The following is a 12,500-nucleotide window of genomic DNA, read 5'->3' as shown; positions in this document are numbered from 1 at the left end:
ACCGCGGCCGAAACGAGTGGAATTGCACGCGATTTTGGCATGTCGTAGGTGAAAATGTCGTGCGCGTGTAAATTGTCCTAAGTCATGTCGTAGGCCTGTCGTAAGCTTGTCGCATGCGACAAAGTCGTACCGTGTAAATAGGCCTTTAGACAACCTTTCTGGCCGGTGTCGTCTCTGTCGTTACTTGATGTGTTCACCATCTCTTACGGCGCCGCAAGTTAACCACAGTATAACGTAGGGGAGCGGCGTTGAGTTCCAAATAGAAACTTAATCAATTTGCCGTCGGGGTTTCCTCTCTCGGAAAATCTTGATGGTTTCACGCTATTATTTTGCAGAGGACGGCTAAGAAATGTACAAAGTTTTTAAATGCACGTGCTTAACTATTGTTCTGCTCATTAAATCTTTTTTTTTTTGCCACGTCCTAGTTGCCGTCGCCGTATTGCTTTGCTAAAGGTCCCCAATGAGCATCACTACACGAACTGAGAAAATAAAAACTTGTATTTATCTCCCACGCGTTTCGTCTGACAATAGCAGACTTCATCAAGGAGTTTCACAACTAGGGTAAATAAGCTTGCTCATATACAAGTAGTAATTTGTCTCTTTACTATTGAAGCCAGTGGAAAGAATTCTCCTGGTGCACTTACGGTGTTGTACATGCGTGACATTTTTCGGATGTTACATGTACGAGTACATGATCCGTTTGAGGGTCACAGATTTAGTGTAAATATTTGACGCCTCAACATCTTACATCCTCGTCCAGGTAATGTCTCTATTTACAGAGGTCTTAGAACGCTGAACAAATGGATTCGCCTTGTCTGGCCAGAAAGCTGAAAGCGAATTTCTCGGGCGTAATTGCTTTTGACTTCTCAACTGATGTTGCCGCAAACACAGTTTTTGGGAGTCACGAAACAAAAAAAATTTATCGGGACCTAGTTTCATTTTCTAATGGAAATAAAACCAAATAAAATTATTCTCTTGAGAAATAAAGTTATAAATAACAGGGGTTCTTTGAAACAAATAGTGATAGAAAAGGTTTCATTTCTGGTCGATACTGACTTTTAATAGCCTACTTTCAAATCTGAGGGAACGCACTGAGGGAATTAAAAAAAATCATACATGTGTGATATTGCGAGAGAGAGAATAAAAATACAAATAAAGAAAGCCAGACCTACACACCTAAGCCTGACACCACGCAAAGAAACTCGAAAGAGTGCTGTACACCAGCTGGCTCGCACGTACACGCAGGAAAGGCCACGACATTCAGCGAAAATAATAGCAGATGCAGACAATATTTGCAGCCGAAAAACAGGCCAATAAAATAACAGAAGGTTAAAGAACTTTCTAGAAGTGCTTTCTTGAAAAAAAAGATAAACAATTGTTACTGCTTAAGAAAGGTCACGCAGTCACGCTACAAATACTATTTCTGCGTGGAATTTCTTGATGGTGGAAAGTGGAAAAAAAATTTTCAAGTCTTACCTTCTGGAAAAATGACGCAGTTAATGAATTTTATGGGGCTATTGATGTTTCCTTTCAAATGAAGGGGACAGAGTTTCCCGTCATCCACGGTCTGGACGTGGACAGGAGAAAAGACAGGAGAAAGAAACGCTACGATTTTCCCATCGATTTTTCGCCTACATGCAACTCTCTAAACGTGAAATTTACCATTCCTACAAAATCTCTGGAGAGTTATTTACATTTTTAGCTTTCTTGATTAATCATCGTATATAAAGAACTAAAAAACTGTGGGTTTATTTGGTCAAGTGACCACCTAGAGCCAGAATTGCGTGACAGGTGTAGTTGAGAAAAGCTTGCCACTGTCGCAGATTTTAAAAGGCATCTAAAACAAAAGTAAGGTAGTGCTCAGAGATTTTTTTAATGGTTTTCAGAGATGAGATGATGAATTATAAAGGGGAATTAAGATTAGTGCTGTAGCTTTCTGGCAAGGGGAGATATTTGACCTCAAAGTTGTCAAATATTTAAATGAATAGAAAAGTCTAAGAACACAGTCGTTTAATTGCCTCTGTTGATTGACAAGCTGTCAATCAAATTAACTAATACTTGCGTCAGACATTTACTAAGGATGTAATAATGTGTGTACAAACCCTCAGAGTAATTGGTTAAATACCATGGCAGTGAGAGCTTCATACATTTTACCTACTTTGAAGCGATTTCCTTGGTAAAAACCGGGAAAACTGAGGGTGGTCTATCTCCCCCCGGAAAACACCAAAACAGAAACCAGTTTGTCTTTTTTTAGTTTTGTGGTAGACCCTTTAAACTGGCAAAGTTTCATTGAAATCGGTGGGATGGCATGCCCAGTGCTCTTGTGGACACACTCTTAAACATGTTTCAAAGCTGATAGATAGATAGATAGATAGATAGATAGATAGATAAATAAATAGATAGATAGATAGACAGATAGATAGATAGATAGTTAATTATCAAATAAAATACATTGCAGCCATAGGCTGAATTGCGTGCTTTTCACAATCATTGATTATATAAGACTATATAAGACTACCTATTACAAAAATGCTAAGACCTAAATAAAATTACTAATATAACTAATATAGCTAATATGCAGCAGTGGAATAGCTAAAAATCTAGGTTAGCACACGCGCACATAGTCGGGATAAATGAAAAATTTAAAACGGTCAGTGCGAAAGCGCGGCATGTTAAAAACGCACCGGTGTCTAGTATTGTAAGCTGAAAAATGCCTATCTGGCAGCAAATTATATTATTTGTGAGATGGATTTGAGACAGACAAAAACAGATCCGTACATAATTTAATGCGTCTGTCATAGAGCGAAGCTAAACCGTGCCTGTCTAAAGAGTCATGGTATGGCAGTTCTGGTGAAATGATGGATAATGCGAGTCTTTGGACCCTTTCAAGCTGTTATGTCAAACACACATTAAAATATTTTGTAGCAATATACCGAGAAATAGATATTGATTGTTGAGAATGAGAAATTGTTGCCTGAGAGAAAGAAATCACTATGCGAGATTATCGATTAGTTTTTCTGAGCCGGTGAGCAACAGCTAGTCAGCGGAGTGTATTTCTCTCAAAATGGCGGAACAACCGAGTGCCGAAGACTTTACAGAGTTTGTACCATTTAAAGAGGCGCTTCCGTTTATCACGCCTCTGATCACTTTAGATCTTTAGATTAGAAATCTGTGCTAAGAAGCTTGAAGAACACACAAGAATACTTATCACCATATCACTGTCTGAAAATTCCTCTTAAGACCTGTTTGAGGTGTTCGAATTGTATTTAGTCGTCTTATCGAGAAAGACGTCAAATACTTTACAGATACTTTAATGGTTTTCAGTATTCTGCTGTTATTTTTAGCTTACCTTCCATTGTGATCGCATAGGGCCTTGGCTTTAGCGGCTGCAGCCACCACTACCAAAACAGAAATCGCTAAATCTGTTCGCTTGGACCACAGGATCTTCGACAGTAGTCAGTGGTGGATCTTTGTTGGGAAGGCATCTATAACTTTCCAGACAGAGTTTGTATTTCCGTTGCCCTTTAATAGTTCGGAGCTAACATTTTCCTTTTTTGCGATTCTTATCACTCGCTTAACTTCTTGCCTAAAAAATCGAAAAACATTCCAATGAAGTTTGTCGTTTGTTTTACGCGCCTTTTTTTGCCACTTGTCGCGGCTTAAGGGAAGCTGTATGTTGAGAGTCACTGTACCACAGCCTGACATGTCAGCCACTGCAGAATTTTACATAGTCTCAGGGCAGGCTGCAACCCTGCTAGGTCGTAAAACATCAGAGATCCTTGCAATACTTAAGGTTGGAGTTGATGTTATGAACTGCAGTACAAACATTGATAATGCCCAGCCTCTAGACAACAAAGCTGCTCTTAAAGTTAAATTCCCAAAGTTTTTGAGGGCCTCGGCAAACTAAACGCTTACCACATGAAGTTACACCAAGATGACAGTGTCTCAGCTGTGGCACAACCCCTTCGCCGAATACCATTTAGCAGGAGACAGAAAGTGACAGCAAAGTTGAAACAATTAGAGGAACTAGAAGTCATTGAAAAAGTCAATGTTCCCACTAACTGGATCAACCCACTTGTTGCCGTAGAGAAGCCCAACGGAGATATTCGCATTTGTTTGGATATGAGACAGGCGAATCGTGCAATCCTCGGGGAGAAACACCCAGTTCCCACATTGGAAGAAACATCACAGGAGATTTCAGAGGAAAAAGTTTTCGGGAAACTCGACCTAAACATGGCGTTTTATCAAATAGAGCTATACCCTGACTCGCATGACGTAACCACGTTTACCGCCCCGGATGGCCTGTATCGATATAAGCGACTTTTCTTTGGCGTCAACTTGGCAACAGAAAAGATTCAACCGCTAAATGGCAAATACTAAAGGATTGCCCCGGCACTTACAACCTGCATGACAATGTGAGAGTACTTGGCCGTGACTACAAGAAACATGATGAAAACCTCGACAACGTTAGACGCAAGTTTGAAGAGCATGGGCTGAGCTTGGAGTACATGGGCTAGCTGAGCTTGGAGTACATGGGAGAAGTGCTCACGGGAGAGGGGCTGCATATCTCCAAGAGGAGAGTGGAAGCGACTGTTGACGCACCAAAACCCCAAAATCAATCTAAAGAGAGAAGCTTCCCGGGATCTGCCCTCCTTGGAATTTCGACAATATCGAGCCGCTTGTGGGACCTAACGTGCATTGGCAAGTCCAGGAAGTGGGGTACTAAGGAAGAATAAGCTTTTGAACATATTAAGAAGTTGCTAACAAATGCCCTAGTCATGGTTTCTTTCGTCAAAGATGCTAAGATCTGTCTTGTAACAAAAGCCTTACTTGTTGGCATTGAAGAAGTCCCAGAACAACAACAAGAGGATGGTTCATACAGCCCAGTGTGCTATGCCAGCCGCAAGCTAAGTAATGAGGAGAAGAGGCACTCTCAGTTCGAGAGAGAGGCGCTAGCTGTCCGTTGCGCCTATCAAAAATTTTGCCTCCACTTGTATGGAATCGAGTTTGAGCTCCGCACAGACCACAGGCCGCTGGTAACCGTTCTGGGTGTCAAGAGTACACGCCCATTAGCAGGTATTGAAATATGGTTGTTATACGCGAGCAATTTCGTTTTCTAGTGACACTTCGGGGAAAGAAAACTCTGCGAATGCCCTAAGCCGGCTCCCAGTAGATCCAGCTCAAGGAGATGCACATCAAATCACGGAATATGCCTTCAGGATAGCTAGTGAAGCTACATCAGCAGCACTCACACCCCAACAAGTTGTGCAAGTATCTGCAAAAGATTCCACATTATAGTTGATGAATCAAGCTGTTACCTCAGGAGACTGGAGTCACTTAACGGGCACAAGATACAGAGCTTTGGTAGAAGGACTGCGGGTCCTTGGCCAGTTTCCCCTCAAAGGTGACCGTATCATAATGCCAGAAGCCTCTGGAAACATACACTCGCACATAAGGGTCATCAAGGTATGACAAGCACAAAGGTCCGCCTCAGAGAAAAGGCATGGTGGCCCAGCATGGATAAGCAGGTAATACATTAGTAAAAGCCTGTCATCCTTGCCAGCTAGTCGGACCCATCAGGTCCACAACATTACCCAAAGTTCTATAGGTTGACATCGCCGTCGACCTATTGGGGATTCCCAGCGGAAAACACCTGCTCGTAGTAGTAGACAACTACTCACGCTGGCCCGAAGTCATCTTGTCGAAGAAGACAGATGCATCACACGTCGCAAGAGCCATGTAGGGTATTTTTCAAACACATGGCATACCTTAAAGTGTCCGCTGTGAGAATGACCCGATATTTGCCTCCACATAGCTTGAAGGCTTTCTAGATTTCTTAGGAATAGTTCACCGGAAAGGAATCCCCCACTGGCCGCAGAGTAATGGTGACGTCGAGCGCTGCAACGAGACTCTACTGAAGATAAAAAGAATCGCTACTTTGGAAGGTAAAGACTGGAAAAGGGCATTACGAAATTTCCTTTCAGTGTCAAACCACACATCACACAGTGTCTGGGTTGTCCCCAGCCGAGCTCCTGATGGGTCGACGCCTCAATGACAAACTTCCAAGAGTAACCATTCCAAGTGAAAGAATCACCGAGGCCCATTGGCAACAGCCTCTTCGCGAGAGAGACGCGCGGGGGAAACTTCGGCAGAAAGAGTATGCAGACAGAAAGCGGTCAGCACAATACAGTGATATTGGCGAGGGAGATCACATCCTGCTCAACAAGACCCGTGACAACAAACTGTCTCCCAACTTTGAACCAGTATCATACAAAGTGGTAGAAAAGAAGGGCAATGTAATCCTCAAAAAAGATCAGGAGGGAAACACCAAACTGTGCAATTCGAGCCACATTGAAAAGTTTATTTAGTCAGCCCATCCACTGAAGCTACTGAAGCCCACGGAGGAGACGAGGGAGATGACATACCCACTGGAGGACAGTCAAAAGCGACTGCTTTGATCCCGCAAACCTATATAATTAAACACCCTACCCTCAGCAAGTCCGGTTCCTTCACGGCTAGCTCGTGTTAGGCGCCCTCCATCGTAGATGAATGACTTTGTGTCCTTTTGGGCTTGAACTGATAAACATTCGATGCAGATCTATGTAGTTTCCCTGAACGAAAAAGGATAGTTGTCGTGACGACATAGAATTTATCGATGATGAACATTGAACCAATATCTTTTGTTTTTATGTTTATCAATGTCATCGCTAGGAACATTTTTGCAAAAAATCGGCTTCGGTTGATAATGTATTATGAATTAATAAGAATTATGTATAGCAAAGTTTGGTTGGACGACGATTCTTTGTGTGCGTGGAGCTTCGTCATTACAAGTCTCTCTTACAAAGAAAATTTTTCTTTTCTTTACAGAATGGTACTCTTTCTTTCTTCTTTGGGCTTATTTTTTTCTTTTTCTCTTTTTTTTTTTACCAAGGACTTTTTTCCGCTCTTGATTTTTCCGTGAGCAAAGATTTTTCTATAAGCAAAGAACTTCTACGAGTGAATTTTTTTGTCGGTTGCCGCGACACTTCCTCAGAGGATTCACCCAGGTCCGAGATTATGACACCTTCTTGATTTATTATCTTTCATTTGAAAATACGTTTTTCTAAATAAATCAGTTGCTTTTAAAGATTTTAGAATTTTTTTATAGACACGTTTTTTTGAATGTTTGAATTCAGTTTAGTCAAATAAAGCAAAAATCGATTGTTTCGACCTTTGTAGGTGGAAATACCCTCCGTACCCGGTCGCTCGCAACTAAGAATTTTCCCTTTTACTGTGAGATGCCTATGGCAAACCATGGTGAAAACCCAGCTGGGTTTCTTTTTCGTTTCATGGACAAAATGCAAAGCTAGCCAACCGGAATACGTAAAATCTTATCGATTTTCATCTTATGTAAACATTGGCGGCTAGATTGATCAGAAGCAGACGAAAATAATTTTCGGACATAAGAAAACCTATAAAAATCATTTCCGCATATCTATAATTTCACTCAGTCAAAAAATCTAGAGGTCATGTTAAGTAGGTTCGGAGGTATTTTAGTTCCGAGGCAGAAAACTTATCAGATACAAGCTGGAAAAAACCGTCTGAACAAAGATCATTGCGTTACTATGCAAATATATATTGAGCTACTAGGAGGCGATAAGTGACATAGGATTGGAGAATGGTGGAATTTGGCTTGTGCAGGCGAGGAAAGATTTGGATTCCAGCAGCTAAATTTAACGAATTCTCCAAACGTAAATTCGATAAACGCAGGTTACTATTTTTTGCTGTTTTTGTCGGCTGTATATAGGTTAATTATTCTGCGGAGTTGGATGGTTACCATAATTGTGAATCTCTTCGTGATATTCCGGAACCTTGGCTTTTGAAATAAGAGCAACCTTGCTTTGCAGTAAGACCTGTATCTACAAGTTCACAACTATGTTTCATCATGCACGGGTTGGCCATGATTCTTTGATTAGATAAAGGAGACAGTTAAATTTATTTGTTATGCTGTGGTGTTTTAATCGATTTCTTTCTTACCACAAACTTAACTACAAATCTCTAGGAAATAACTTAGGTACAGTCTTTCAGTTGTATTAAAGTGTATATTGACGTTTTCGATAAACAAATCACGGCTCAAAGGAGAGAAGTCTGTCAGCGGGGATGGAAATTGTTTTTACCGAGCTGTTGCTTTTAGGAGGGATGAAACAGGCACTGAGAAACACGAGGAGATTAGGAGGTGGAGTGGCAGTTTGTTTCAGAAGAAAGTTTTTTAGCTGCGACTCTCCGCCATTTTCAAATACAAAAACAGTCACGGTTTATTCAACACTAAAATTTTCTATAGTGGTTTCTTCGGCTGATCTAAATGACTAATCATGGTACACTGTAACTGCACAATTTCTTTCAATGCTACACTTAGTAGCTCCCAGGCATCCAACGGAATTACCTTTAGGCGTCTACCTATACTTACGTCTATTTAAATTGAGCCGCAGCGTAATTCTTTAAATTGAACATACGATTGTTTTGAGATTAAGGTGTGCAAAGAAACCTTCGATTTTTTCCTTTACATTATGGCTTGTTTAACTTGATAAATTAGGAAAATGAACTGACCGCTGAAACGCTTGGGGAAGATAAGTAATATTTTCCTTTATGTTCTTTTTTTAGCTATGGAGGTTCCGCAAGGCGAGACAGATCGAGATCGTGAACAAGACAGCTCTTCAGGTTTGAAAACACTGAATATGAACATTAACACTATTCCACAATGACGTCTTTCATGCTTAGAGTAGAACTACCACATATTTGAAAGTTCACTGTAAATATTGATCATGACCTAAATTTTGTTTGAAAGTAAAATTAGTACAACGACATGAGGATGGAGAGACATGAAACTTAATCGTGCTGAAAATATTACGTGGCTTTTAGAGCTGTTAGTTAAAGTCTCACCGGAATAAATAGCGGGCTAGTCTGCCATCTTTTGGTAGATACTTTCACCTCGTTATGCTCAAAGTGATGCATCATTAGCCAGTGACAGGGTTATACCCCATTCAAAACAAAGCTTAAGAGTGTGTCCACGAGAGCACTAGGCAGTCGTGCTACATACCATCTCACCGATTTCAGTGAAATTTGGCCAGTTTAAAGGATCTATCCCAAAACTCAAGAAGACAAATTGGTTTCTGTTTTGGTTTTTTCCGGGGAGAGATAGACAACCCCCCCGGTTTTTCTTGGTTTTCACCAGGGAAATCACTTCAAAGTACGTGAGATGTATGAAGCTTTCACTGCCATGTTATATAACCAATTACTCTGAGGGTTTGCACACATATTATTACATCCTTAGTAAATGTTCGACGCAAGTATCAGTCAATTTGATAGACGGCTTGTCAATCAACAGAGGCAAAGAAACGACTGTGTTCTTAGACCTTTCTTTTCGATTCATCCAAATATTTAGCAACTTTGAGGTCAAATATCACCCCTTGCCAGAAAGCTACAACGCTAATCTTAATTTCCCTTTATAATCCATCATTTCATCTCTGAAAACCATCAAAAAAATCTCCAGGCACTACCGTATTTTTGTGTTGAATGCCTTTTTAAATTTGCGACTGTGACGAGCTTCTCTCAACTACACCAGTCACGCAATTCTGGATCTAGACGGTCACTTGACCAAATAAACCTACATTTTGTTAGCTCTTTATACAAGACGATTGAGCAAGAAAGCTAAAAAATGTGAAGAACTTTCAAGATTTTCGTAGGAATGGAGAATTTCACGCTTACAGAGATGCGTGCAAGCGAAAAATTAATGGGAAAATCGTAGCGTTTCTTTTTTCTGTCGTTTATTACTCTGGAGATTTGCTGAAATCAGCAAATATGGCTTTTGTACGACACAAAACACTCATTAGTCCATAATTTGATTGTTTGTCGTCATCACTGCTCATTTCAGGGGATTTTAAAGCCACACGCTGCGTGTTGGTTGACATTATCACAAGTTCCGGTGTGCTACAACTTCGGCTTTTACAGACGAGAAATTCTGCGCTCTCGCTCGAGAGCAAATATCGATAGCTCCATCAAACTAAAAACTGTGCTACTATCCCGAAAATAATATTAAAATAGTGTTGTCGTTGTCACCTACCGCCATTGAACATTTCTACGCAGAACTCCGCCAAACCAACATCTGTTGCGTGACCCGTAGACTTTCCGTAGGAATTATTCAAGCGCGTTGTTCATGCTGTCTGCTAGATAAAAATTTCAGAATAATCTGCAGATCTCTATGATTATTTGCTTGCTTCTCTCGTAAAATACAGTATTTTTTTAAAGCATTTTATGACTACATATAAATCCACATCTCTCTCGATCGAGTGTTGCCGGCGTTTGATTGCGTGACTAGTAAAATTTATTAATCATTAACTAAGAGATTAATTTAAGGGAAGTATTAAAGGAAAAAGAACTGGGTCAGCATTAGATTCCATCCACCAAAACCACCTCGGTCGAGAGGGACTGAGATGGAATATTTAATGACTTGCAAAACATAACCGAAGATTCTCGGAAATCCGCAAGTGATGTGGCCGAACATCCGAAGCTGTAAATCCCATGATTCTTGAGGAACAAACAGAAGCAGCATAGCGAGAATTTTAAGTCGCGAACCATTGCTTGATGGTAGACGTGCAGATAATTTAGGATACGTAAATTCTGTTGATGAGGCGCATAAACTTATTGCGGAATTTGAAACAGGATTGACGACGAAGTTTTCTTTCTTTAAAGCTGTCAAAAGTTTCGGGAACACCGGTGTATATATATATATATATTGATATAGCTCTTTGGCATTACAAAGCTTTGCTATCGCTATTGTACATTCTCACTAGTTTATCTAGTTCAAGTCCTCTGGCATGGCTTGGATGATACCACAATTGTGGAATCATTCGGGTTAACTTAATGCTTACACCTCCTTCCTCAGACAGAAGTCACAAAATACTGGGGGAAGATGCATGAGATATTTAAGGAGCAAAAATTCGTTTTTTACTGGTGTGCCTTTCCTAATTTTGGGAAGGAAAGGTTCGATTGCCAGCACGGCATAGATAGAACAGCTGGAGAGAAAATGCGAGAAATTTTATTTTTTTTCAGAGAACAAGGTAGTTCTATTCATGTATAAACAGAAAAAATCCGGTTTAATAAATTATGAACGTTTGGTCGGTCAGTAATTGTGCACCATAAAAAATAAATTAGCCAGAGCACTAACTGCTAATTAGTAGTATAAATTTTTTGTCTCCCTGAACATCTAACAGTGGCTATAGATAAAATTAAAAAAATATATTGTTGATGGTTTTGGTCAAAGTTTTGGTGGATGTTCCCTAATGACATCCACCAAAACTACGTAACATCTGGGCACCTTTTAAATACGTGAAATATCTGCATAAAATTGCGTAAAATGTTTTATAATACTACAATCGAACAATAAATTAATACTTACCATTTCTTGAGTAAAAAGTTTTGACGCAATTTCCCAAACAAATAATACACTTAGGTCATCGGGATAAGTCGGCATGTTGTCGTAGCATCGTAATTTTCATTTAGTATAACAAGTCATGAGTTGTCTATCATTCCATCTCAGTCCCTCTCGACCAAGGAGGTTTTGGTGGATGGAATCTAATGCTGACCAAAGAACTGTAGCCCTCATTCATAAAAAAACCCCGAATAAAAGTGAAATAAACGCGATTTTATTGTAAGTTTTTATGAAAGCTCATAAAAAGATCTAAGTTTCTGTTAAGTTCGAATGTGATTTTTTTCCTTGTAATCTGTAATAAGTCTGGTAATAAGTCTAGTCGTCAACGCTTCATTCATAGTTTGACCTTTAAGCTGTCGACTGAAGTAACGCAATCGTATCGTTTTGCCGTAATAAATGACTTTTGAAAATGTTTTAAGGATCTATTAATTAAATTAATTTTGCATGAGCATTACACACATTTGCCCCCGGGTATCGTGCAAAATTATTTAACCTAGTTTACTCAACATTTTGCATCGATGAACAAGATAATTTCTCAAATCACCGCTCAAATTTACAGCCGATAATCATGTAGCATGTCCCAAGTTAGAGGAATGATGCATCTTATGCACTTATCAGTGGCCATCCCGGGGGGGTTGACCCCGGGGACATACGGGGAAATAGCCCGGGATTTTCTGACCTTTGTCGCCAACTTTTTGGCCCGGGACGGGGGCATTGGACCGCTTTTGCACTTCCGATGCAAGATACACGGGGAAAGACCCGAGGGATTTGTAACATCGCCGCTATCTTCAAAAATGAAAGATCCGCACCGCGGGGACTGGGTATTACCGTTGAACGGCTTCCAAAATGGCGACGGAGAAAAAGGTAAGCTTGTCTTACGATTCTCCCGTAAATCTGTCCCCTTTTGTTGGTCATCCTTCCCTAACATAGCGCTAGAAATCTATGATCTCTTCCATGCTAATCTTTTGATGATTAGGTGTTGAATATTTATACTGTCATCTGTTTGAATTATTCATATTTTGCTTACTATATA

General features: G+C 40.2%; 2 protein-coding genes and 1 pseudogene across 3 annotated transcripts in view; all 3 read left to right on the top strand.

The window, feature by feature from the left end:
- The window catches only part of LOC149053031 (uncharacterized), a 152,129-nt gene that overhangs the window by 16,902 nt on the left and 122,727 nt on the right, over nt 1-12,500 (top strand). The window lies entirely within an intron of this gene.
- LOC149053037 (nuclear protein localization protein 4 homolog) overlaps nt 1-12,500 on the top strand; it is a 281,781-nt gene that overhangs the window by 227,276 nt on the left and 42,005 nt on the right. The window lies entirely within an intron of this gene.
- On the top strand, nt 5,878-6,575 carry LOC149053039 (uncharacterized; annotated as a pseudogene).

The sequence above is a fragment of the Pocillopora damicornis genome, chromosome 1, assembly GCF_964200805.1.
Source record: "Pocillopora damicornis chromosome 1, jaPocDami1.2, whole genome shotgun sequence".
In the NCBI taxonomy this organism is placed as follows: domain Eukaryota; kingdom Metazoa; phylum Cnidaria; class Anthozoa; order Scleractinia; family Pocilloporidae; genus Pocillopora; species Pocillopora damicornis.
This window is presented reverse-complemented; position numbering and strand designations above follow the sequence as displayed.